Here is a 27,931-nt window from a genome sequence, read left to right as displayed (position 1 = left end):
CAGTCTCTCTGGAAGATATTCCAGTCCAGAATCTGTTGGGTCCCGGGCAGCCACAGTTCCTGTGGCCAGTTGTGTCCTTATGCAGGAGATACAAGAAACACATCAGTTCAAATGGCACAAAGAATCCTGACCATTCTGGTCTGAGTGTCCCATACTGAAAAATCACCACAAGACATTGTCATTATTCAGATGGTAACTAAGGGGAATGATATTACACCTCTATGCAATCCTGGATAGTCCTATCCTTCTGGATCCTCCAACTCACTTCTCTAAAGTTAACAAGATAATCTGTAAATCTTCCACATCTGAGCATACCTTTAAAGTTAGCTCGGAAGAGAGGGAGAGAGAGAGATAAAGGCGAAAACTACTTCTGAAATCTTTATGAAAGACCTTGCTGCCCAATGTTGCCCTTCTCAATCCAGTTCTCTTTCCATCAGCCTCAATTCGGTTAATCTGATTAACCAGTCAGGGCCAACGCTCATTGATGCATGTCTTTATGGAAGAGTTATTGAGAATGCTTGTAAAATGACTCGATTGCTCTGTGCAGGAGGAAATGTGTTCTGAAGAGGGTTACAGTGGACCCGAAACATTGACCGTATATTCTCTGACTCCACAGCTGCTTTCAGAGTTGCTGAGTTTCTAGAGCAATTTCACTGTGTCTTCGCCACGGGTCTTGAAATTGCACGCACTCCCGAAGATACACAGCGAGAGAACTACTTTTGTGCTCTTTCGTCTGAATCTCTTTTTTAAAAAAATTGTCCGTCGCCCCAACGCCACACTCAACTAAAATATGAAAACTGGTTCATTCATTGTCTGCAGGGAAACATTCCCTATTTAATCAGAATCTCTCCCATGTCTCTGAATTTTAGTTTGGGCCACAATGTCATGTCACCTGTGTGAGAACATCTCCCTAAAGCTCCAGTCGCAATGGAAGGAAGGTGTAGACATGGAAACACTGCAGCAGGAAGTCTGCAACTCGCTGCCTCATGAGTCCAATTTGGTGGTGAGTTTCAGTAAGAATGAGATGAAAGGTGCTGGGAAAAAAACATACGTGGAGGATAATGTGCTTATTTAAGGAAATATATCGTTTCCTTGAAGGCATTTCAGGGAAGATACACCAGGATGATCCTTTTGTATGGAGGGATTGATAATGAGCAAACGCTAAACAGGTTGGGACGTGAGGTGTTGGCAAGTCAATCCAGGGTGGACTTACACAGTTTGTGCTAGTGTCTGGGGAATGTTGTCGAACAGAGAGACCAAGGGGTACAGGTATATATTTACTTGAAGTGACGTCACAGGTCGTCAAGATGATGAAAATGTATTTTTCGTGCTACGTCCCTACATTGGTCAGAGCATTGAACGCAGGAGATAAGATGTCATGTTAGAGCTGAATGAGAGTTTGGTGAGACCACTTTTCGTAAACTGTGCATTATTCTGCTCACTCTGCTGCAGGAAGGATAATATTAATTTTGAAAAGGAGCAAGGAAAGATTTACAAGGCTGTTACCGAGACTGAAAGGTATGAGTTATAACTCGAGGCTGGGAAGGTTGGGAAGTTTTTTTTCCTGGAGTTTAAGAGGATGAGTGGGTAACATAAAGAAATGTAGTAAGTCATACGGCGCAGAGATGAGGCAAATTGCGTTGTCATCTCTATCAGTTGGATGGTCTAAAAACCAACCAGCGTAATGTTAAGGTGAGTGGCAAAAGACTTAAATGAGAAGAGAGGGGTAACCTTTTCATACAAAGGGCGGTGCGTGTGTGCAGCGAACTAGTCGTGGAAGTGGTGGAGACTGGTACAATTCGAAAATTCAAATGCATCTGAATGTAATCAGCTGAACACTTTTCTCTCTTGTCCACATTTTGTTCTGACAGTGCATGGATTTTATCAAAGAGCACATGAGGTTGATCACTAAAGCCGTGAAGATTCCGGGCACTTACGATCTGTGTGGGGTGAGTGTCACAGAGTGGTCATTCATCACGCTATTTGACGTTGATGGCGAGCAATTGCAGTCCTCCTATTTCATCGCTCTGTGTACGTCAGAGAAAGCGCGAGCGAGAGAGAGAGAAGGTGATCTCGCAATTCAATTAAAGGAATGCAGAGAGTCAGTGGGCCAAATTGCGCCGACTGCTCTCTGCTCCTTCACTTTTAGGAACTATCTCTTCTCAACCTCTGTATCAGTCACAGAGTGTGCACGAGAAGTTCAATCATTCCATTGCAGTTTCCTGCTGAGGCAGAGCCTGAGAGTTTGGCTCTGTCCCTTATGGTAAAGAATACCCCCAGCCACAACTCCCCTACACACACACACAAACACACACGCACATACACATGCCCTCTGTCACTTACGCGCGCTCTCACGTCCTCTCCTTAAACCCACGCTCTCTCACGCGCACTCAGATGCACACTCGCAGACACACACAACTCACTCTTACACACTCATACACAACTCATTCGTGCACGCACTCTGAATCCAACCGACATGCAGTTTCATACTTACACTCTCAATCACACACACACTTACACGAACATGGACACTCACGCATGCCATATACACACAGAGAAGCACCAGCACATACACACTCACTCGCACAAACACAGACACACACACACATAAACACGCACACAAACAGGAAAGAAGGGTGTGTAGATGTTATAGAATTGATTTGCACAAACCACAGTAGACGCTCCATAAATTTTCAGAATGAAATATCAGATAATTTTTCTCATTAAAGGAGGCCTAAGTGCAGACATGTGCTGCTCGGCAGCAAATGATACTGTTGAAAGGTGAGAGAGGTTCCAGGATTTGATACGTCTTCTCCTGTTCCTGTGTTTTACTCGTGAATATGAAGAGTTAGTGTTACACCAAGTGGAAGAGGAATCATTAAAGACCAATCGCTAGTCTTCCTTATTAAATTGGAGATGAAATTGAGCGAGGCTTCTAATTAAATTAGACAAGTAGACCGAAGGATAAACATGTTATTACCTAAGAACATTACATCAAGGAGGAAGCTTTAAAGAGAGGGAGCCATGCTTTTTAAAGGAGTTGAAGATGTTGTCCAGAGGAATGAGAAATTTTATTTTAGAATGAGACGTGAAGGCTCAGATCCAGCGCTTGAGAGTTAAATGTTAGCAAGAAAATACCGAATCAGAAAAGTAAGAGCCAAGAGGGGACATGAGATGTCTTTGGCTGATTCGAAAAAGGAAAAGTGTACGGTTGTCTATAGGTATATCGGTTTAAAGAATGGTGAGAATAAGATTAGGGTCAATCAAAGATAGTAGTAGTAAGTAGTAGGAAGGGTGGAGTCAAAGGAGATTGGCGAAGAGCTAAATGAATATGTCTCCTCGGGAAACATGTTGTCATGGAGGAAACTGCGATACAGGCTAATAGACAAAAAGGGATTGAGGTTCTCAAGGAGGAGGTGTTCGCAATTTTAGATACTGTGAAAACCAGTATCTCCACTGGACCGAATGAGATTGATCCCAGGATTCCCTGGGAAGCCAGGAAGGAGAGTGCAGAGCCTTTTACTTTGATCTTTATGTCGTCATTGTCTGCAGAATTAGTGCTAGAATATTGGAGGATTGCATATGTTGTTCCCTTGTTCAAGAAGGGTAATAGAGTCAACCATAGCAATTATAGAGCAGTGCGCCTTAATTCGGCTGTGGGTAAAGTCTTGGAAAGGATTATAAGAGATATTACTTACAATCATCGAGAAATGAATAAATTGATAAGAGATAGGCAATACCATTTTTTGTGAAGTGTAGGTCGTGCCTCACCAAACGTCTTGGGTTCTTTGAGCAAGTGACCGAAAAGGTGGATTATGGTAAGGTGACTGATGTGGTGGATATGGATTTCAGAAAGGCGTTTGGCAAGTTCGCTACCGTGGCTATTGCATAAAATGCAGAGGCGAGGCTTTGAGGGTGATCGGGCGGTTTGAATCAGAAATTGGCTAGCTGCAAGAGACACAGAATGTGGTTGATGGGAAATGTTCATCCTGGAGTTCAGGTACTAGTGTGCACGGCAATGATCTGCTTTGCAACAACAGTTGATTTTCATTTTTTCATGAATGACCTCAATGAGGGCATAGTATCATGAGTTAGTAAAGTTGTGGAAGACCCTGTGGTCGTTAGAGTTGTGGATAGTGCTGAAGGATGAAGTAACACAAATGCAGGTAACTGTGCTAATGGTGCGATGCTTGGTAGTGTAGATGAGTGGAGGGATCACATTTTCCATGAACGTTTGCCCATGGGCGTAGCCACCCAGGTTAAGAGGGTAGCTCAGAAGGCATACGGTGTGGTAGCTTTTATTATGAGAGGGACTGCGTTTCACAGCCATGAGGTGATGCTGCAGATGGACAGAACTCTGGTGAGGTTGCAAATTGCAGATTTGCTTACAGTTCTGGTTAGAAGATGGATGTGGAAGCTACAGAGAGGGTTCAGAGGACATTTACAGGATGCTGCCTGGTATGGAGGGAAGGTCTTACAAGAAAAGGCTGAGGGTTTTGAGGCTGTTTTCGTCAGAGAGAAAAAGGTTGAGAGGCGACTTGTTGAGACGTTTAAGGTAATCAGAGGGGAAGATCGGGTGGACGGTAAGAGCATTGGTATGTGTATGGAATGAGCTGCCAGAGGAAGTGTGGAGGCTGGTGCAATTGCATCATTTTAGAGGCATTTCCATGGTACATGAATAGGAAGGGCTTGGGGCCATATGGGCCGGGTGCTGGCAGGTGTGAATAGATTGTTGCTCACATCCAGGAAAACAGCGTGTTGCTTGCTCTGTGTGGTTGACGAGAGAGTTGTGCTTCCATTAATGTCACCTTTGTGGATTTGCTTACAGGAACTGCAATTCTGTCCTTGGCTGGTCTGTAGACGTATAGGTGGATGTATCGGTGAAAATGGTGACGTTCCTCCTGAGTTTCGTCCATAGAAAACCCATCCAGTGTGAAGGAAGTTTGCACAAATCCACTGCCAGTCGTTTTGTCGAATATGGAATATTTATGGGCCGCAGCCTGACAGGAAACTTTAACCGTTTCCAATCAACAAAACATCTGTCTTTAAAATAAAATGATATGGGAAAGCTGCAGGCAAAGTGAATTGCTTCAATTTCGTAAAAAAATGTTTGCATGGACACGAGGGGCCGAAGCGTCTGCTTCGATGTTGTGTACCTCTGGAATCCTTTGAACAATCTCTATGCATTGAGCTTGTCCTTCCAGCAATAGGTGCCAAGAAAAGAGACCTCCTTCACCCTCTCCCACTTATTGTGCCTTCCTGCCAAGTTGCCCATCACCCGAGACCGCAGAAAAGCACCATTCCCTTCCATGCTCCTCGAACTCAAACCTGTGATGACTGATATTCACTGAGGTCATAACCAGACTGACTAATTGTCTGCACTTAATTCGGATCCCTCCTCATTTTTTGTCGCTGCATTCACCCCCATAATAGCTCAGGGATAAAACTGCATCATCTCAACCTTGTCACCGTGATTCCAGCGTGTTCACCTAAAGGGTAAGACGCTGATTAAATGTTCACGCAAATTGATAACCAATGGTGAAAATAGTGCCCGATGACGTCGATACCACATGTGCAGATGAGTGGGTGAATTGCTTCAAACTCCCAGCTGACTTGACCTTTCGATCACTTTGCGTCATTTAGAGTGCTTATTTCGACGACGTCATGGCACCTCCCAGCCCCGTCTTACCTTTACAGTGTCGTCAACACCATGACGTTTTATGGATGGCTTATGTCTCTCAAATCAGTTCTGCATTTTCCTGACATGTCTGCATTTTGTCCATTCCTCCGTCTTTCAGAAAGCTTGCTTTTATGTGTGGCATGGCTGGATCGAACAACATTCTGCAAAATTAAAAATGCACTTCCACGGCAAGATATCACAACGACATTGAAGCAGAAAAAAAAGTGATTATATATTTGCTTCGAACTCTCATTGAGGAACAGCACCAATAGTTCAGTCTTTCTGCCTGTTGTAAAATTTTATTTATGTTCTTTTGCCTGCCTTTACAGTTTGTCAGTAATCACTCGCACATCACACTCACTACCGTTGTGTGCAGGTTGGTTATCAAAGTAGATGATTGCCTCGCCCTTACCGTCCACACTAATCCGTCCTTCTGGGTGTCCTGTGTACAGTTCTGGGCAGCACGTTGTTGGAAATGTGTTGGAGAGAGTGCAGTGGGTGGTTCACAGATCGCTTCGAAAGCGAGTTTTTAAAATGGGAGTACTAAATTTGGAGGGGAGAGCGGAAGGCAAGAGGGGTTTAGATAGAGGATTTGAAGACTATGAATTCTTAGCACAAAATAGCCATTAAAACATTGTCTACCTTTCTTTAAAAGGCCAATGCGTGAGATGGCTCAGTTTTACAATTATTGTCAACGGATGTTGTTGAGAGAATAACTTTCTCATCCAGCCAGTATTTACGTGTTGGAATGTTGTGTCTGGAAATGTTGGGAAGGCACGTTCACTTGAATACATTTAGTAGAATACTTTGGATGGGAAATGAGAAGTAATAATCCTGAGTCATCCTGACATCACTGCTTTTGGGTTGCAACTGCTGTGCTTGCAGCCTGAGACCAAAACGTCTGCTTTGAGAGCCATGACCCTTATGTTAGACACACTTTGTTGGTGGGAATGTACCCCTTGAGTATTGGCTGTTCTCCTTCTCCCTGAAACAAACAGTAGGGGCTTTATAACCTCAGGGCTTCCGTATATTTGGATCATGTCTTTCGACACTTCTTCCCTTTCCCCCGTCCAGCAGACACTAACATGATCATCGATCTTGATTGACCATTGCTGCTCCTCCTTCCCTCGACAACCTATTGGCAATGGAACAGGATCTAAAGCAGTATCTCTTTCGATAGTGAATGGCCAGAACCTGGCAGTATTCCTGCCTCATCATCTCACTATTGCACTCCCCTTCCTGCCCGTGCAATCCTACACCATTGTTTTACTGCGACCCCTCTCCAACTTCTGCATAAATTGCAACATCCGCCGACATTTCTGCCATCTACAAATGGAGCCCATCACCAGTGATGTATTTCCCTCCACTCCACTATCTGTTCTCCGCAAAGACCGTTTCCTCCACGACCACCATGTTTGATTCACGCTTTGTAAAAAAGCCGCCCTCCCCTCCTGGCACCTTCCACGACCACCGTAGGAATTGTAAAACCTGCGCTCTCTCCTACCCCCTCACCTCCGCCCAAGACCCCAAGAAGCCTTCTATACCCATCAACGTTTCACCAGAGCTTCCACACATGTCATTTACTGTATCCGGTGCTCACAATGCGGTCTCCTCTGCAATGGGGAGACTGGACGCCTTCTGGCAGAGCGCTTCAGAGATCTTCGCCGCGATACCCGCACCAATCAACTGCACCACCCCCTGGTCAATATGTTGGATCGTACCAGATTATGCGAACAAGGTATATTCATAATTTTATTGCAGTATTCCGATTATGTTCATTTAACATTATCCATGGCCCTGATTTTCAATACATTTAGTGAGGCTTGGATTCTAGACAGAGGGGGATTTCAATTATATGAACCAATTGCCAAACCTGAAACTTTTTATCCTCCCAGAACATGACCCACAATGATGATTCAACTATTTCTTGCTATTGCTTGTTCACATTCAATTTCAACGCTGTGTTCTTCACCATGTCTCGATCTTGCATCGTGAAGAAAATACGGGTCAATTTATCCTTTTGACATCTTGCCAGGCCATCTGAGCTCATTAATGATTTCTGATCCGATGACAAGAGCTACCACGTTCTCTAATAACGCTCTACGTTCCATTGTAAACGGTGTGGAAGTGAGGACAATTGCTCTTTATTTACAGATTGGTCTATCTTCATTTAGATATTTGCACAGGCACATAATACACAGCGATTTGGTCAACTTACAATGTATGAATTGAATTCTAGATTATATATTTCCCTGGAAGATTTTCTTCAGCATTTAATTTCAGTTATGTGTTTATAACTGTGCAGCCTGTGACAATGATTTACCTGAATTTAAGGCTATATCAACGGTTGAACAATGCATGTTCTTTCACAACATTGCCGTCGTGACGTTTTCTGCTCACTGAGGAAGTTATTTTAATGCCCCATTCAGCCAACTGCATTTGTAACCGTTCTTGCAAACTGTGAACTACATGCAATAATACTCATTGTTGTCTGCATTGTAACTGCACTGGCAAAAGCGCCCGTGTGTTCCCTGTTCAATTAAAATTGTCAGATAGGACGGAAAATAAATTAAACCCAGGAGGTGACATGGGCCCTCTGCTTGAGTAATAGTCGAGAACACTGAAAACACTGAAACATTTAAAGCATGTTTAAGTCTGTTTTATAGGAGCAGACTTAGGGTATTCACTCCATTAAAGGAATATTAAGGAACTGTAAGGTTCAGACATCCTGAGGGAAATCTTGGTTCCACGGTATCATGAGGAAAATGGAAGTTTCAGGTTGTAGGAACAAGGCTGTTGAGTATTTATACAACAATTAGCAATTAGAGTTTGGGAGGTCTTTATCTTAGGAGTCATCGTTTGTTCGGTCAACAAAAGTTGGGGCTCTAAGGTTTTCGACATGGTTTGACTTTACTTGATTTATAAAAAGGCTAACACAGTGGGTAACTCACAGGTGACCTCAAAGCTATGGGTTGCTCCTCCCAGTCTAATAATTTCGGAGGAGAAATCTGGGAGTATTTATGGCGCTTGGGACTCAGCATGTAAGCAGTAAATGTCTCCAGTGCACTCTCCTGGACGTGTGGGCATTCGGGATGGGGGCGCAGGACGTTCGTGAGCCTGAGGGAGTTTTGGGTAAAGTGGATGGAGAGTAGAAGCGTGTCAAGAGTGCGTGGTGCTGGAAAAGCGCAGCAGGTCATGCAGCACTCGAGGAGCAGGACAAGTTTTGGGCAGGAGCCCTTCATCAGGAATGAGGCTGGGAGCCTCGGGTGTAGAGAGATAAAATCGGGGTGGGGGGAAGGGGTAATGCAGCTGAGAGTGCAATAGATGGATGGAAGTGGGGAAGTGGGGTTGATGGTGATAGGTCAGAGAGGACGGTGTAGCAGATAGGTGGGAATGAAGATTGACAGGAGAGATATGACTTATGGACGGTTCTGAGCTGTAAGATCGGAACTGGGGTAAAATGGGGGATGGGAAATGAGGAAAATGGTGCAGTCCACATCAATATCCTGGCGTTGAAGGTTCCCGAGGCTGAAGATGAGGCGTTGTTCCTACAGGCGTGGGGCCGTGAGGGAGTGGCAATAGAGGTGTCCCAGTGTCTGTAAGTGGGAAGGAGAGTTGAAATATTTGACCAGGGGGCGGTGCAGTTGATTGGTTACGTCGTTATGGAGGTGATTTCTACGTCGTTATGGAGGTGCCATAACGACGTAGAAATAAGCACTCTAAATGACGCAAAGAGATCGAAAGGTCAAGTCAGCTGGGAGTTTGAAGCAATTCACCCACTCATCTGCACATGTGGTATCGACGTCATCGGGCACTATTTCACCATTGGTTTCCAATTTGCATGAACATTTAATCAGCGTCTTACCCTTTAGGTGAACACGCTGGAATCACGGTGACAAGGTTGAGATGATGCACAGTTTCATCCCTGAGCTATAATGGGGGTGAATGCAGTGACAAAAAATGAGGAGGTTTTCCGAATTAAGTGCAGACAATTAGTCAGTCTGGTTATGACCTCAGTGAATATCAGTCATCACAGGTTTGAGTTCGAGAAGCATGGAAGGGAATTGTGCTTTTCCGGGGTCTCGGGTGATGGGCAACTTGGCAGGAAGGCACAATAAGTGGGAGAGGGTGAAGGAGGTCTCTATTCTTGTCTCCTATTGCTGAAAGGTCAAGCTCAATGAATAGAGAATTGTTCAAAGGGTCCCAGAGGTATATAGCATCGAAACAGACACTTCGGCCCCTCGTGTCCATGTGAACATTGTTTACGAAATGGAAGCAATTCACTTTGCCTGCAGTTTACCCATATCATTTTATTTTAAAGACAGATGTTTTGTTGATTGGAAACGGTTAAAGTTTCCTGTCAGGCTGCGTCCCATAAATATTCCATATTCGACAAAACGACTGGCAGTGAATTTGTGCAAACTTCCTTCACACTGGATGGGTTTTCTATGGACGAAACACAGGAGGAACGTCACCATTTTCAGCGATACATCCACCTATACGTCTACAGAGCAGCCAATTTGCATCCTCACCAGAGTTCTGTACACCTGCAGCATCACCTCATGTCTGTGAAACGCAGTCCCCCTCATAATAAAAGCTACCACACCATATGCCTTCTGAGCTACCCTCTTAACCTGGGTGGCTACGCCCATGGGTAAACGTTCATGGAAACTGTGATCCCTCTACTCATCTACACTAGCAAGCATCGTACCATAAGCACAGTTACCTGCATTTGTGTTACTTCATCCTTCAGCACTATCCTCAATTCTAACGACCACAGGGTCTTCCACAACTTTACTAACTCATGATACTGTGCCCTCATTGGGGTCATTCATGAAAAAAATGAAAATCTATTGTTGCTGCAAATCAGATCATTGCCGTGCACACTAGTAGCTGAACTCCAGGATGAACATTTCCCATCAACAACATTCTGTGTTTCTTGCAGCTAGCCAATTCTGATTCAAACCGCCCGATCACCCTCAAAGCCTCTCCTCCGCATTTTATGCAATAGCCACGGTAGCGAATTTGCCAAACGCCTTTCTGAAATCCATATCCACCACATCAGTCGCCTTACCATCATCCACCTTTTCGGTCACTTGCTCAAAGAACCCAATAAGTTTGGTGAGGCACGACCTACACTTGACAAAATCGTATTGCCTATCTCTTATCAATTTATTCATTTCTCGATGATTGTAAATAATATCTCTTACAATCCTTTCCAAGACTTTACCCACAGCCGAAATAAGGCGCACTGCTCTATAATTGCTATGGTTGTCTCTATTACCCTTCTTGAACAAGGGAACAACATTTGCAATCCTCCAATCTTCTGGCACTAATTCTACAGACAATGACGATAGAAAGATCAAAGTCAAAGGCTCTGCACTCTCCTTCCTGGCTTCCCAGGGAATCCTGGGATCAATCTGATTGGGTCCGACGGACATCCTGGTTTTCACAGTATCTAAAATTGCTGACAGCTCCTCCTTGAGAACCTCAATCCCTTTTTGTCTATTAGCCTGTATCGCAGATTCCTCCATGACAACCTGTTTCCTGAGGAGACATATTCATTTAGCTCTTCGCTAATCTCCTTTGTCTCCACCCACAACTACCTAATACTATCCTTGATTGACCCTAATCTTATTCTCGCCATTCTTTAAACCGATATACCTATAGACAACCGTACACTTTTCCTTTCTCTAATCAGCCAACGACATCTCATGTCCCCTCTTGGCTCTTCTTACTTTTCTGATTCGGAATTTCCTTGCGAACATTTAACTCTCAAGCGCTGGAACTGAGCCTTCACGTCTCATTCTAAAATAAAATTTCTCATTCCACTGGACAACATCTTCAACTCCTTTAAAACACATGGCTCCCTCTGTGTACAGCTTCCTCCCTGATGTAATGTTCTTAGGTAATAACATATTTATCCTTCGATCGACTTGTCTAGTTTAATTAGAAGCCTCGCTCGATTTCATCTCCAATTTAATAAGGAAGACTAGCGATTGGTCTTTAATGATTCCTCTTCCATTTGGTGTAACACTAACTCTTCATATCCACGAGTAAAACACAGGAACAGGAGAAGACCATTCAAATCCTGGAACCTCTCTCACCTTTCAACAATATCATTTGCTGCCGAGCAGCACATGTCTGCACTTAGGATCCTTTTACGAGAAAAATTCTCTGATATTTCAATCTGAAAATTTATGGAGCGTCTACTGTGGTTTGTGCAAGTCAATTCTATAACATCGACACACCCATCTTTCCTGTTTGTGTGCGTGTTTGTGTGTGTGTGTGTGTCTGTGTTAGTGCGAGTGAGTGTGTATGTGCTGGTGCTTCTCTGTATGTATATGGCATGCGTGAGTTTCCATGTTCGTGTGAGTGTGTGTGTGATTGAGAGTGTAAGTATGAAACTGCATGTCGGTTGGATTCAGAGTGCGTGCACGAATGAGTTGTGTATGAGTGTGTAAGAGTGAGTTGTGTGTGTCTGCGAGTGTGTGTATCTGAGTGCGCGTGAGAGAGCGTGGGTTTCAGGAGAGGACGTGAGAGCGCGCGTATGTGACAGAGGGCATGTGTGTGCGCGTGTGTGTTTGTGTGTGCGCGTAGGGGAGTTGTGGTTGGGGGTATTCTTTACCATAAGGGACAGCGCCAAACTCTCAGGGTCTGCCTCAGCAGGAAACTGCAATGGAATGACTGAAATTTCCGTGCACACTCTGTGACTGATACAGAGGTTGAGAAGAGAAAGTTCTGATAAGTGAAGGAGCAGAGAGCAGTCGGCGCAATTTGGCCCACTGACTCTGCATTCCCTTAATTGAATTGCGAGATCACCTTCTCTCTCTCTCTCTCTCTCTCGCTCGCTCTCTCTTTCTCTGAAGTGCACAGAGCGATGAAATAGGAGGACTGCAATTGCTAGCCATCAGAGTCAAATAGCGTGATGAATGACCACTCTGTGATACTCACCCCACACAGATCGTAAGTGCCCGGAATCTTCACGGCTTTAGTGATCAACCTCATGCGCTCTTTGACAAAATCCATGCACTGTCAGAACAAGATGTGGACAAGAGAGAAAAGTGTTCAGCTGATTACATGCAGATGCATTTGAATATTCGAATTGTACCAGTCTTCACCACTTCCATGACTAGTTCGCTGCACACACGCACCGCCCTTTGTATGAAAAGGTTACCCCTCTCTTCTCATTTAAGTCTTTTGCCACTCACCTTAACATTACGCTGGCTGGTTTTTAGACCATCCAACTGATAGCGATGACAACGGCAATTTGCCTCATCTCTGCGCCGTATGATTTACTACATTTCTTTATGGTACCCACACATCCTCTTAAACTCCAGGAAAAAAACTTCCCAGCCTTCCCTGCCTCGCGTTCTAACTCATACCTTCCAGTCTCGGTAACAGCCTTGTAAATCTTTCCTTGCTCCTTTTCAAAATTAATATTATCCTTCCTGCAGCAGAGTGAGCAGAATAATGCACAGTTTACGAAAAGTGGTCTCACCGAACTCTCATTCAGCTCTAACATGACATCTTATCTCCTGCGTTCAATGCTCTGACCGATGTAGGGACGTGGCACGAAAAAGACATTTTCATCACCTTGTCGACCTGTGACGTCACTTCAAGTAAATATATACCTGCACCCCTTGGTCTCTCTGTTCGACAACATTCCCCAGTCCACCCTGGATTGTCTTGCCAACACCTCACGTCCCAACCTGTTTAGCGTTTGCTCATTATCAATCCCTCCATACAAAAGGATCGTCCTGGTGTACCTTCCCTGAAATGCCTTCAAGGAAACGATATATTTCCTTAAATAAGCACATTTTCCTCCAGTTATGTTTTTTCCCAGTACCTTCCATCTCATTCTTACTGAAACTCACCACCAAATTGGACTCATGAGGCAGCGAGTTGCAGACTTCCTGCTGCAGTGTTTCCATGTCTACACCTTCCTTCCATTGCGACTGGAGCTTAAGGGAGATGTTCTCACACAGGTGACATGACATTGTGGCCCAAACTAAAATTCAGAGACATGGGAGAGATTCTGATTAAATCGGGAATGTTTCCCTGCAGACAATGAATGAACCAGTTTTCATATTTTAGTTGAGTGTGGAGTTGGCGCGACGGACAATTCTTTTAAAAAGAGATTCAGACGAAAGAGCACAAAAGTAGTTCTCTCGCTGTGTATCTTCGGGAGTGCGTGCAATTTCTAGACCCGTGGAGAAGATACAGTGAAATTGCTCTAGAAACTCAGCAACTCTGGAAGCAGCTGTGGAGTCAGAGAATGTACGGTCAATGTTTCGAGTCCACTGTAACCCTCTTCAGAACACATTTCCTCTTGCACAGAGCAATCGAGTCATTTTCCAAGCATTTCCATCAAGACATGCATCAATGAGCGTTGGCCCTGACTGGTTAATCAGATTAACCGAATTGAGGCTGATGGAAAGAGAACTGGATTGAGAAGGGCAACACTGGGCAGCAAGGTCCTTCATAAAGATTTCAGAAGTAGTTTTCGCCTTTATCTCTCTCTCCCTCTCTTCCGAGCTAACTTTAAAGGTATGCTAAGATGTGGAAGAATTACAGATTTTCTTGTTGACTGTAGAGAAGTGAGTTGGAGGATCCAGAAGGATAGGACAATCCTGGATTGCATAGAGTTGTAATATCATTCCCCTTAGTTACCATCTGAATAATGACAATGTCTTGTGGTGATTTTTCAGTATGGGACACTCAGACCAGAATGGTCAGGATTCTTTGTGCCATTTGAACTGATGTGTTTCTTGTCTCTCCTGCATAAGGACACAACTGGTCACAGAAACTGTGGCTGCCCGGGACTCAACAGATTCTGGACTGGAAAATGCTTCCAGAGAGACTGGTCAGGTCATAATGAGAATTTGCTTTACTGAAATGCTGTTGGTAAAACCGCGCCATAAAGGGATATATTATCTCTCCCAGATGTGGAATCAGGATAGCTGTTAGGCACAGTTCTCATCGCCAAACCACAACAACCCGGAGGAGGAGCGTCTTATCTTCCGACTGGGAACCCTCCAACCGCAGGGGATGAACTTGGACTTCACCAGTTTCTTCATCCCCCCTCCCCCCACCTTGTCTCAGCCGGATCCCTCCAGCCCGGCACCGCCTTCCTGACCTGCAGTCTTCTTCTTGACCTCTCCGCCTCCATCCTACTCCGACCTATCACCCTCACCTTGACCTCTTTCCACCTATCATATTTCCAACGCCCCTCCTCCAAGTCCCTCCTCCCTACCTTTTATCTTCTCCTGCTGAACACTCTCTGCTCATTCCTGAAGAAGGGCCTGTGCCCGAAACGTCGAATCTCCTGTTCCCTGGATGCTGCCTGACCTGCTGTGCTGTTCCAGCAATAGAGTTTCAACAGTTCTCATTACCCCTTATGTCGAAAGAAATACAAGTGTGCTTGTCACTATTGACTGCATTGTCGACAGTTTTGACAAGGATTCAGATCAATGACATTTGTGTCAGTTATGAACTATTAACTCAGCTTTCTGTTTCTGCGGATAATACGAGACCAGCTGATTTTATAAAACAGTTTTGGTTGTTATTAATTCCCAACAGTGTAAATGGAGTCCATTTGGTGAGTCACACCTGCCGCTGTGCATCCCACAGTTTCCCTGTCACCCTGCATTTTCGGACAACACACATAATCTGCACATCCTTGTACTGTCAGAGGAAACCAGAGCACCTAATGGAACCGAAGCTGACACAGGGGAGAGTCCATGCAATCAGTCGCCGATGGTGAAATTGAAACCGTTCCTTGAAGCTGTCCTGTAACAGTACGAACTACTGTGCCGCCCTGCGTTGACGACTTTCAGAATCCACAGTATATCCCCTCATAGGTAATGCAGGGCCCGGTTGTGGAGTGGATCCCACGCCCTGTCCCATTCTGACACGGCCTCCGATCACTCACTTCCTCAGCATAAGGGCAATTTTGTCGATAGCCCCGTTTAAATAGATGAGTTTCAATTAAATCCAAATCGATTTCTCTCTAACCACGCAACCAAGGAAGCTTTCTGAGCTCTCTCAGAATTTCGCATTATATGAATACAAACATCTAAGCATCTTATAGAACCGATAAATTAATGCAACTTTCCCATCGCTGTCACTGAGCAGGGAACATTTCAGATTACACTTTGAGCAGAAAAAGAGCGGTGAATTCCCATCAGCATCAGAGCAGTTGGAAGCGACAACCGCTGTTTGTTACGGCGTTTCCTAGAGACCTACTCAGCGTTCCTTTTCTCTGTCAACGCACAAAAGAGGAAAAAATTTACAAAGAAGTCCGCATCTTACCTGGGGATAAGCAGAAAAGGAGGAGGAGCTCAAAGAGAGCCATCGCTGTTTTCTGACTTTCGAAACCACATGAACTCCTGTTTTTATACAACAGGCAATAGCCCTGAACAAAGGATTCATTGTCCAATGACAGAATAGCGAGCATAGCAAAACAGGTGAGGCGCCCAATAGGACCGCTGCTTTTTGTCCAAGACAACCGTCCCTGACACCGACAGATTCATCTACATTTGTCCGGGTTGAACATTGCGCCACATTTCCTCATTGCCTAGAAAGTAAGATCATAAATTCTCGAAAAGAGAGAGAGAGAAGCTTGTTCCCGTTTGGATATGGTGTGCATTTCCCTCAAGGGGCGTACTGTCTGCCAAAAAAAGACCAAACAACGATCCCATCCAAGAAGTCGCTTGCGGATCTGAAGACAGGGAGGTGACTGATGCCAAGAACTGGCTGTTCGTACTATCAGTGACTGGCAATGACTTGGGTTTGGAGAGTTGGCACATTGAAGGAAACACCGTGCACCCATCTTCATTTCGCATACATCATCATTGGGGTGGAGGGGCGGTGTGTTGGTCATTCAGCCAGACATATACATGAACTGTTTAGCTGGAATGGCAGTGTGCACAGTGTTAGCAAACCTGGTAAGAATGGCCGTGAAAAAGCAAACAGACAGGATTTCAGAGGAAATTGGACATTTTGCTCTATAAAATGCTGGAAGCAGCTCTGAAGAGTTCCAACTTATAAACCCCTATAAACCCCAATAATGCGGACTGTGATTAACAATGCCAAATTATAATGTGAGTTTAGCAGTTCATTGCTGTTTATTCAGTGTCAGTCCAACGATCTGGAGACATTGAGGCCATTACCTTTGGTTTCAGTCTAGCTGGAGCTGAAACAACGGGAATCGTTGCCTGCAAGTCTGTATCTGAGTGAGGCTGCTTGCTGGAGCAGTGCAGCTGGCGTTGGCTGCGGTGGTTCGGATCTGCCTATGGACATAATCAATGCAACAGCGTTCAACGTGCATGCCCTTCTAAGGCACTGCGGGATTAAACCACTCTCACTCAGCGTTAAGTCATTCGCATGAGGAACAGCAAATTGAGCAAATTGTCGAACAGAATTGCTAACAGATGTTTCGATGATCCCTATCCATTTACATTGTCGTCTGTTTGCAAAATTTTATTCAGCGTGTGAATTACGTTTCTAACCAGCAATGAGATCCAGAAGACAAGGTGAAAATATTCATGGGAGATACTACTTCGTGAATTCACATTGACAACGATAACATCAAATTCGTTCAAATCTCCCACATCCCCTCATTCTGTGGAAAAATTGCCATTTTGTTTCCCATGTGGAATGGACAAACTTGTATTCGTCCTGAAAAGTGCTAGTGTCTTGACAATGTATCTCCGAAAGTCATTGAGAGCAGATTTTGTAAAGGTAAGATTTAAAATGACAGAGCGTCGTCCAAACTCAGGATGACTTTGGAACTGGCAAAACTGTGTCAGAAACAAAAATCTATTTTAAGTCATGCTTGGCCAATTTTTAAACTTTTGGATTTAATGTGTTCAGTTGTCCAAATATTGGTTGGATGCCAGAAATGCTTACTCCAAATCAATGACTATTATTGCGAGCCAATGTTTCAGTCACACTTTTGTTTTACTTTTCTGTGCATTGAAGTTACTCCATAGAGGCCGGCATCCCATTACCCAGGCACTGTTTAGGACAAGTAGTAACACTTGACATAAGTTCGGCTTCCTCAGAAACAGCTCTGAGAGAGGAAAGAACCTCCCACACTTTAATTGTATCTGTCAGCCAATAATCCCTGGTTGAATCATATTAAATAATATTCTATGAAGTTCACCTGTCTGATCTAGTTTTAAACCCTACAAAACAATTACCCTTAGCAATTCAAATGTATAAATGCCTCATAAGCACCACACGTGTACAAAAATTCTAATTCAGTTGCATTGATTGTCTCACTTGCAGTTGTACCACCAGAAAGAGCAACTCAACTTTTAACAGGAACAAACAGAAAGACGAAGAGAGAGGGAGAGAGATGAGGGACAGAGTTGCAGACAAAGAGAGAGAATTGGAGAGAGAGAGAGAGTGAGACTTGTAGCTTTCACAACCACAACAGCTACAGAAAGCTGAAACTAAAACTGTGATTTTGTGGGATACCTCACAATCTGGCTTCTTCTCTTGCATCAAATTAAATACAAGGGCTCATAAACGTTTTGTTTTTGATGGCTTCAGGTAGAACACTCGCCAATTCTGTCTCAACTTCCACTAATTTCAAAAAGAAAATAGAGCATAAAATGCACCTGTCAAAGCCATAGCATCCCCCCATTCAGTGATGGTTAAGGAACAGAATTTTGTTTTTGGCAAATGAGATTGACGCAGGCTTAATGCGGATCCTGACGATAATGTTCTGAAATATCTACTGTCCTTGCTCTTGTAGACAATAGAGAGTATGAGTTTGGAAGGCGCTGTCTGAACAATATTGATTATTCTCTCAACTATTTCCGGCTGCGACTTGTGCACAGGCATTCGAGGAAGAGGAAGTTTAAGTGTTGCCAAAGAAGACATGTATTTAGCCAGGGATGCTATGAGACATCTTGAGTATTATTGCGGAAGCTTTCCACCTCGTAAGCTTTTCTTATTGTGCTTTGTAGATAGTTGGATTCCCTCCTCAGGTGACTGTCTATGTGCAGATTGCACATTCCCTCCGTGTCTGCTGGAGTTTCCTCTGAGTGCTCCAGTTCCTTCCACAATCTATAGATGTCGTGGTCAAGTGATTTGGCCATGCTAAATTGTCCATCGTTTTAGATGCGTTAGTCAGGTGTAATTATCGGGTACGGGAATGAGTCCGGGTGGGTTCCACTTTGGACGGTCGGTGTGGACGTGTTGGACCGAAAGTTCTGTTTCCATGCAGTCGGGAATCTAATCTCATAACTGTGTACTGGTTCTCTTGCGAAAATTATTTTGCCAGAATGTTGTTGCAATGTCTGCTTCAGAAACAGTGGCTAAACAGCATTGAGATCCTTGAATTGTTGCCTTTTGTTGAAGTAAACAAAAGCAGCATATATGGGTGGATTCATTCTCACCTGCATTCAGGTTTTTAGTTTTCGCGTCACTTTAAGTTGGGGTGTGATTTGGAAAGAGATTGAAGCTCATAGACACAGGTCTGCCCCTTTTACTGAAAAGAAAAACTGGCGTACTCTGTCTGCTGCTCCAGAGATTTTCTTTTTTTTTTCTTTTTCCTTTCTCCATGACTGAAGATATCAGGTTAAAATGAAGAATCTGTGTTAATGGGAGAAAAAACTCCAACAAATACTGTAAAAAAAGTCCCAGCATGGTTGGGAGCATCTCGAGAGAGTAACCCGAGTTAACGATGCATCTACAGTCATTGTTATTGGTGGTGCTGTTACATTTTAACAGTTGAGGATTAATAGTTGAACAAAGTATACGTTTGGTCAACCATTTAATGGAATGTAAGTGATGCCAATTTTACATTCTTTGCGGTGTGTTAACTTTTTTTTAAAGAAGAATGTGTGTTTTACTTAAAGCCTAGTAGCTTGAAGAAATCAATCACATCTGGAACACTGCACTTTTTGCATGCCTTTAAACCAATAAATATTAGGGTCGGGGGTATCTTCTTGAAATGTTGTGAACGGAGCTAGTCCAGTTCGTAACAACTCCCACAGCTGTCACTGGACTAGATTCTGAAGTGTCAATGTCATCAAACGTGCATCAGACAAAAGGTTGAAAATCAGAATGAGAAACTAAAGGAAGACAATGGAATCGGTCTCACTCTGAAACTATCTATCACTGTATTCTAACAGATGAAAGGCTTAACAGACAATCAATTTTTCAACGTATAATTTCAGTTACATCACACTGCAAATTTTTGCTATAAATTCTGTGTTACGATCGAGCCCTTCACAATCACCTGATGAAGGAGCGTCGCTCCGAAAGCTAGTTGGCTTCCAATTAAACTTATAACCTGGTGCTATGTGACTTTTAACTTTGTACACCCCAGTCCAACACTGGCACCTCCAAATCGGTCTCACTCTGTGAGTGACTTCTCTACATTTGGCAAATACAACAGTAACATTTTAAATGAAATACAAAAGGTGTGCACTGTCTGTACAATATAAAAAATAAACAAAATCTTTACGTCAATTCTGGCTGCATCTGCGTAGAAAAAACAGACATAACATATCGAGTCCAGTAACGCTTCATCAGTAACGTCATTGAGCTAAGTGAAGACCATGAAGCTACCCTTCATTGTTGAGGGATCACTCCTTATTGAATTCCGCGATGAGCGTCTTGGTCGGAAGTGTTGACATCAATTTGTGATTTTATTTCTTGAGCAGTTATAATATGTTTTTGAAAACGGTATCATAGCAGCTGATGTAAGATTTTTGCTCAAGTGAGTTCAACGAATATCAATGATGAGATGCACAGCCATGTTAGTGAGGATGTATTTCAATTGTATTCCAGGGCCCACTTGAATGGGTCAGTTCAGAGGATCTTGTTGAACTATCAATTCCAGACTAATTAAAACAGCTTCTTATCTAAGAAATGGAAGATGCAGTAATTGATGAGTTAGAGCGAAGTCACTAGCCGATTCCAGCAGCTGTTCAGATCCCTGGTTATCTCCTTTGTAAATTGCTGATGTTGAACATCAATGTGAGCTCTGTATGTTCTTGATAGCAGTTCAAATTGATTTATTTCACAACCCCTTGTTGTGCTTAAAAATTGAGCAAAGTGAGTTACTCTGTGCACAGTGTTACACTGCTTTAGATTGCGTTGTATCTGCAACGAGTTTGCTTTGTTAATTTCTAGCATTCAGTCCAACTTTAACAAAACGGGGCATGTATATTTTTTAAAAATTGTGTTTTTTGTTCTCTCAGGGGTTGTTGTGCATCTTCAGAATTCTGGGCATCAAAGGTTAATAAATGATTTATTTAATGAAATGAAGTCATGACGGTAGAGCTAGTTCCTTGATGACCAATGAAGTGAAAGAAAAGCAGGGATATTCAGAAATATTCATGCATGTCGATATGAGGATAAAGGTGTGTGAAATTATCTATTAGCAATGTAGGCTCTAAGGGATAAATGAGTAACTGATGTATTTTTGATTGTATCGTCAAAGGTTTAACGAATTGTGTTTTTCCTTGAGTGTATTTGTTGAGAAAAAGGCTTCTGGCCAAGAGATGGGAGTGGACAGTCATCAATTCTTACCAGGTTTTACTTGTGAGCCTGGCGATCAGAATAAGTATAAACAAATATCTTTCTTGTGGAGGCAGGCCGTTCGGTCCACTGAATCCACATCAATCTTCCAAAGAATGTCCAATCCAGCTACCCAAAACCTGTAGCCCGCATTTCACATGGCTCACACATCAACAATGCACATCTCTGGATATTATGGGCTATTTACCACGTATAACCCACATTCTGTGCACATCTTTGAACTGTGGGACAAAATCGGAGCTCTCAGAGGAAATCCATGCAGACACAGGGGGAAGGTACAAACTTCGTGTGGTCGCCTGAGGATGAAATTGAACCGACGTGTCTTACACAGTTAAGCAGCTGTGTTAACCATTGAGTCACTGTGCCAAGAAAAATCGTTTGATATAAATCTTTTCATGAGGAAAACTCTGTTTTCCAGTCCCTATAATACGCAGAGGAAGCTGGAAATCGTCTCACCCGACTCTGAGGTTTATGTTTATTCGGATTTTACAATATTGACTATCACTCTGATGTTGTATAATATTGTGCATAACCGAGCCTAAAACAGATGGTAGTAAGATTTTAAATAAGGGGAGACAAAGATCAGAGATTATTGTAATTTAGAAAGCGAATAACATCGAGCACATGCAGGCACAGAAATTGATAAGGAAGAAGTCAATACAGGTATGGATGTGGGTAGAGCGAGCATGATCGGGAACAGATTAGGTTAGATCAAAGGATGACGAGATCACACAGACCGAGTGAAGAAAGACACAGGAGGAAGCAACTGTGGGTTTGAAAGGCGACTGTGTTTTGCAGAGTTGAGATGGAGACGCAAAATTGCAATTGGGAGTGTCTGAGAGAGAGTGACAGCAAGGGATGGAGAATAAATTAGAGCGATAGATAGGGATGAAAAGGTATTGAGATGGATGGGAGAAGCTGTGAAACTAACAAACCGTGCACAATAATTCACGGGAGAAGCTGATTTTTGTTTCTTGACAGAATTCTGTCTTATTGAGCGATATTGCAAATTGGCCACACTTGATGCAACTATGTTAGTTTCAGTATAACAGTTTCTTCCATAACCTGTTACCATTCCAAAATTCTAAACCGCTTTTGAGTCCAATGTTTGATCAATTCTTCATAACCCAGTATTTTGAAACTGAACATAAAAAGGCCTTTCTGACAGAAATTGCAAAAGCACAAGTCTGATGGGCTGGAATTTAATTTAGTTGCAAAAGAATCGGCCGTGTGGAATAATTAAACTTGGTTTGCACCCTTCGCTTACCTGTCACTAACTTCAAAGGCCAGAGGGATTAATAATTGATATGGCTCTTGAACCATTTATTGTTAGGTTTGTTAAAGAAGCACGGCTGCAGTGGAATCCTTCACAGATTGCTGACAGTGTGGAAACAGGCCATTTAGCCAAAATGACCACAACGACCCTCCGAAGAGTAACCATTTCCCTGTTCTATTGCTACAGATTTACTCCTGACTTTTGAACCTAACCTAAGTAACCTTGAACACGATGTGCAATTTATCATCTCCAATTCACCTTCCTGCATATCTTTGGATTAAAGACAAAAACCGGAGCTCCCAGAGGAAACTCACACACACATGGGTAGAAGTCTTCTTTCTCTTTTTTTTAAAAATGGAATCCCGAAAGTGTGGAAACAGGCCACTTGGCCCCACAAGTCCACACTGAACTTTCGAAGAGTATCCCTTTCAGAACCATACCCCGACCCGATTACTCTGCATTTCGCCTGACGATTGTACCTAAATTACCCATCCCTGAACACTATGGACAATTTCGCTTGGTCAATTCACCTGATGTGCACGTGTTCTGAATATTGGGAAAACTTACTCACACATGGGAAGAACGTGCAAACTCCACACAAGCTGTCGTCTGAGTCTGCAACTGAACTTGGTTGTCGCGCGCTGTGAGGAAGCAGTGCGAACAACTAAGCCACAAGGCCACTGAGCTAAAATTGCATTGAACTATAAGCAAATGTACGGAATTCTGGTAGAAGCACAGATATCGTAATCTCAGCATCACTATATGTATACAGATTCTAATCCATTCATAGTCGATAAATTTGAATTTAATGATTAAATAAACTCGCATCATGACAAGTTTTCTCCTGTTTCATTTAGTGGAGGAAATCAGTCGGCCTACGTGTGACATCAGAAGAGACAAAAAAACTGCAGATGGTGAAATCCAAGGCAGACAAGCAGGAGACTTGGAAAATAAGGGAAGTCCGGCAACATCGGAGGTGAAGATATCAAAGTTTCGGGTGTGACCTTCCTTCAGTCCTGGAGATGGGTGTAAGTGGATCCATAGATTAAGCAGGGAAGTGGTTGAGGATCACAGTGTGGTGTGTTCGGGACACGTGAAATCAAATAGAGGGTACGGCCTTGTTGGTTGATGGGAACAATGCATTTTTTTTGTTTCTGGAAAAAATGCTTGGTTAGTGGAATGGAAGAGGGGGACAGGGGAGGAGCTGAAATGGTGCTGGGGGACAGGAAATGAAGGTATTTGAGATAAGAGAACTCAATTCTGCGAATTCAGTCCATATTCTCTGCACGCAGAGTATGAGGTGCCGTTTCCCACAACCTGCAGTCAGATACGCTGTGGCAAAGAAGGAGGCGAAGGATGGACGTGCTGGAAAACGAATTACAACAGTCAACGACTAGGAAGTCAGGCCGGCTCCTGCAGGCCAGGCTGAGATGCTTAGTGAAACGTGGACTCAGTTTACTCTTGCTCTCGCTGATGACGAGTAGACCTCATCCGAACCACTGGATATAGTAAACTAGTTTGGAGAGGAGAAGGTGAACATCAGTTCGACCTGGAAAGACAGTTTGGGACCCGGGATGGAGGTGAATGAGTGGTAGTGTGCCAATAGTTTTTACATGCCTTAAGTCGTATGGGAATGTGCCTTTGGGTTCGGGAGCGTTTATGGGGCAATGTCACCAAACATTTGGGGACTGGATCGAGACTTGATGTACTCATGAGGGGTGGGGTGTGGGGAGAGCAAGGTATTCTTGGTGTTGTGGTTCAATTAGAGTTGTCAGAAGTGTTTAAGGATTATTGGTTGAATGTAGAGACTAGTCAGCCGTTGTATGAGCGCAAGAGTGAACTTATCTAAATTTGTGTAAAGGGGTTTTGAGAGCAGTGCAGTGGAGAATGGAGGAGGTGCGCTCAAGGGCTCTCTGAATGACAAGGCAGGGAAACACGTTGATCAAAATGGGTGGACATCTATGATGCTTGATAGTGGAATGTCTCCTCATACAAGAAGATGCAGTATCGGCTGAAGCATTGCGTGAATGCAGTGGACTACTTGCCTGTTGTTGGCAGGGAAAGGGTGTCGTTCGTCGAGCGATGAGAGTCTGTGGGTTTCCTAGCACTCATCCGCCTGGAGATTGCACCCGAGATAGAAATGGAGATGTCAAGACAGGGGAGGTTGATGTCTGGGATGGACCAAGTGTGACTCCTGCAATGTGCCTCATTGTTAACTGCCCTGGAGCGGTTGTGGTGTGTGATAAAATACTGACATAGTATACTATTAAATGCATGAACTATTAATAGAACACTTCCATTCTTGCTTCAATTATTCCAAACTACCTTATTCTGTCAAGCTGTCGTCACTTGAGTTTCATCACCGTTGCTCTCTTGAGAAACCCAACGTTATTTTCGAAGTTAGAAATCACACAACGCCAAGCTTTAGTTCAACAGCTCCATTCTAATTATTAGATGACCTTTTCCTATTAATGTATAATTATCCATATCATGATTAGAATAACTTCTGCATTTTTCTTTATAGAGAACATTGACAAAATATAATTTCATTCTCGCCTTCAATTTTTCAGTATTAACATACGAAAAGTTTTATGAAGTACTTTCTAGTGATGAAAGTGACTGTACTGGATTGAAGAATATTTGTATTTAAGACTCTGTTTATGACTCTGTCAGTTTATGTTATGATGACTGTTGTGTCCCTTGGCATCTGTTACTGCATGTCTGAGACCTTGTCTTTTCTGTCTGAGCTTGTGATCTTTTTCTGTCTTTCTTCCTAAATCCACGCTTCAATATTCATGGCTCACAATTACGGGAAGAAGAAATGGAGAAGTCTGGGGTAAGTGGTGTTTAGTCGGCACCAAGGACATTTTTTGCCATTTTTCATTTTCTATCTATTATGCTTTGACATTTTTTCAGATTAACCCTTTTGTGCTCTGGCATCATGTTGAATGATCCTTATCTACTCACAGAAATCTGTTCTAACATTGTTTAGGCTACTAAGAGACTTTAGAAATGGTAGCCCCAATCACTTAAAATTACATAATCATGGTTTAAAATTAAGTGTAATCTTTTTAATACAGGGAAAGAATAACTGTTTGAAATAAATATTTTAAATATAAAAGTAAGGATTAAGGTGGAAGTCATCATTCTGTTGACAGTTATATATTGTACAATAGCTCGAGTGTCAAGGAACAATTTTTGAAATCTCAGCATTTAGTAACTTTTGGGCAAAGCTTCGAATGGGCCTTTTTGATCTTATGTAGAAGGAAGTGTTCTTTGAGTGCTCCGGTTTCCTCCCACGATCAAAAACAATGTGCATGTTGGGTGAATTGGCCATGCAAAATTGCCCGTAGTGTTCCGTGAAGGGGTAAATGTAGGGTAATGGGTACGGGTGGGTTGCTCTTCGGAGGGTCTTTGTTGGACTTGTTGGGCCGAAGGGCCTGTTTCCACATTGTCAGTAATCTAATCTAATCTAAGCTAACCTAACATGCCTATTTGGAAACACTAGCTTTCGGAGCACTGCTTCTTCATCAGCTAGTTGTGGAGTTTCAAACGTCTTCGAAAATATTATTTCAATTCCCACATTTCTCATGCATTCTGCCTGAGCAGAGCACAGTCTCTCATTCTGCTTAACATGTCGAAAGGAATCTTTTGCCGTCACACTTCACCAGCTTTCAAACTGGTGCCAGATCCGAACTTGTACCATCGGATACTCTAATTGACAAAACACTTTGCCAGTTGCATATTTCACTGCACTTTACTTCAGCCATGCAAGTGGATCCCATGCATTCTTTTATCAAATTACTGTATTGAGTAAATAAATGATAAGCATTTTTTTAAATCAAAGTTAATTGTACAGAAATAGAGAGAGAAAATATCATCCTCGATCATAGAAATGGCGGAAAACGATTAAAACTTCATCCTAGAAATATTAATTGCGACTTGGACTCTGCTTACGGTCCAAGTATATTTTGACTCATTCAATTGACCTCAGTTTAAACTTGATCCTGTCCCGCTGAAAGTGTGCTCTGATGCTGTCGGATAGCTTTATTTGTAAAACATTTCATCCCTTCCTGACTTCACTGCACCTGACTTCAGCCATTCAAATGGATCTCGTGCTTTTCTTTCTCAATTACGGTATTGAGTAAATCAAGGAGAAGTGATTTCCCATTTCTAGCAAAGGAAATTGAACAGAAGTACAGAGCAAAATTTGCTTTCCTTATTGAAAATGTACAGGAAACGGTAAAAAAATCTTTCCAGACATGTAAATTGCGTCGTTGTCTTTGTATCTGATAAGAAAGCTCTGAGATTATTCTTTAGTCTCCTTTCGTTAAATGCATTTCATTTGTCATCCTCTACCCCGCAGCAACTGTTATTTCTTCAAAAGCAGTCTTCACAATCGCATGGTCGTTCTCACTGGAGTTATGTTGTGGTGCATAGCTGCAAATTGTTTCCGAAATTCGTGCCGGCTCATCACACGTGTTGGTTCTCTCATGGCCACTTTGCAATTTTCAGCCAGCGATGTTTCACTGGCTCACTGTGGTTTTCCCCTCTGATTTATTTTTCTGGCCATTTGCTGTGAAAAGCTTAAAACAATGCACTACACTGAACAGCAAAACACCGACTTTGGTTCTTATAGTAGTGAGCGTACTAGGCTGTATGGAACCTCATCATCGAGGCTTTACACAGGAAGATCGATTTATGATTGGTATTGGTCCATGGAAATGCGGTTTGAAACTCAGCTTTGTTGCTTACGCGTCATGGACCGCATTTATCATGTTTCATTTCTCCCGTCTGTTCTTGTTTTGCTCCTCAATATTCTGACAGTCGCAATGTCGTGACTACTAGAGAATGACACTGGCTCCAGGACTGCACCATTGCTGAGAATCGCTAAGACCGAGAAATGGTAAAGGGAAGGAGATCCATCATTTTACTCTTTATTATATCTGATACTTGCATGGTTTCATTGGCTACTGGGCTTTTTTATTTTTTTATATATATATAATAACATTGAGTTTTGTCCCTCTGGCTCAGATCACCACATGACAACAGAACGCGCATCTGCCATGATACAGCTCCTCAGCATATTTGCCAATACTTTCTTTTAGACTATAACACAGCATCAATTCGGAAATGAGCTCAACCACACTGTGAAATACCAAGGAGAATGGACTGCAAAATTAGTAATGGCTTCTGCCTTTTAGAGCGACTGTGGACTTGTTCCTGGCACAAATATGCTGACGACAACACTGGAACAATGTCCAGGACAGAATAACACTCAATGTGCAAGAGAATTTACATATCTCCTCAGTCATCAACGGTTGTACTGTCTGACTGAGTGAGAAGTATGAGGCGGTGAATTCTTTGAATGGACAAGCTGTGAATTGAAACCTGCGGCGTTGGTACTGCAT

General features: G+C 43.0%; 2 long non-coding RNA genes across 3 annotated transcripts; one reads left to right on the top strand and one right to left on the bottom strand.

The window, feature by feature from the left end:
* Positions 1–830: 830 nt before the first annotated feature.
* Positions 831–4,949, top strand: LOC148148061 (uncharacterized). 2 transcript variants are annotated; one of them, XR_015759306.1, is made up of 3 exons: positions 831–1,003; positions 1,872–1,949; positions 4,829–4,947. It is a non-coding gene; the product is annotated as an uncharacterized LOC148148061 (long non-coding RNA). The 2 variants fall into 2 exon arrangements; XR_015759305.1 differs by having other exon boundaries at positions 837–1,003; positions 4,919–4,949.
* Positions 4,950–9,985: 5,036 nt separating this feature from the next.
* Positions 9,986–13,182, bottom strand: LOC122546377 (uncharacterized). The gene is made up of 3 exons (XR_006310731.2): positions 13,066–13,182; positions 12,635–12,712; positions 9,986–10,126 (listed from the first exon to the last, which is right to left on the bottom strand). It is a non-coding gene; the product is annotated as an uncharacterized LOC122546377 (long non-coding RNA).
* Between the last annotated feature and the right edge of the window lie 14,749 nt (positions 13,183–27,931).

This window comes from Chiloscyllium plagiosum, unplaced genomic scaffold (assembly GCF_037043375.1).
Source record: "Chiloscyllium plagiosum isolate Xiang-an unplaced genomic scaffold, Cpla_swu_hap1 HiC_scaffold_14, whole genome shotgun sequence".
NCBI lineage: Eukaryota > Metazoa > Chordata > Chondrichthyes > Orectolobiformes > Hemiscylliidae > Chiloscyllium > Chiloscyllium plagiosum.
Note: the sequence above shows the minus strand (reverse complement) of the source record. Positions and strands in the feature narration are given on the sequence as shown.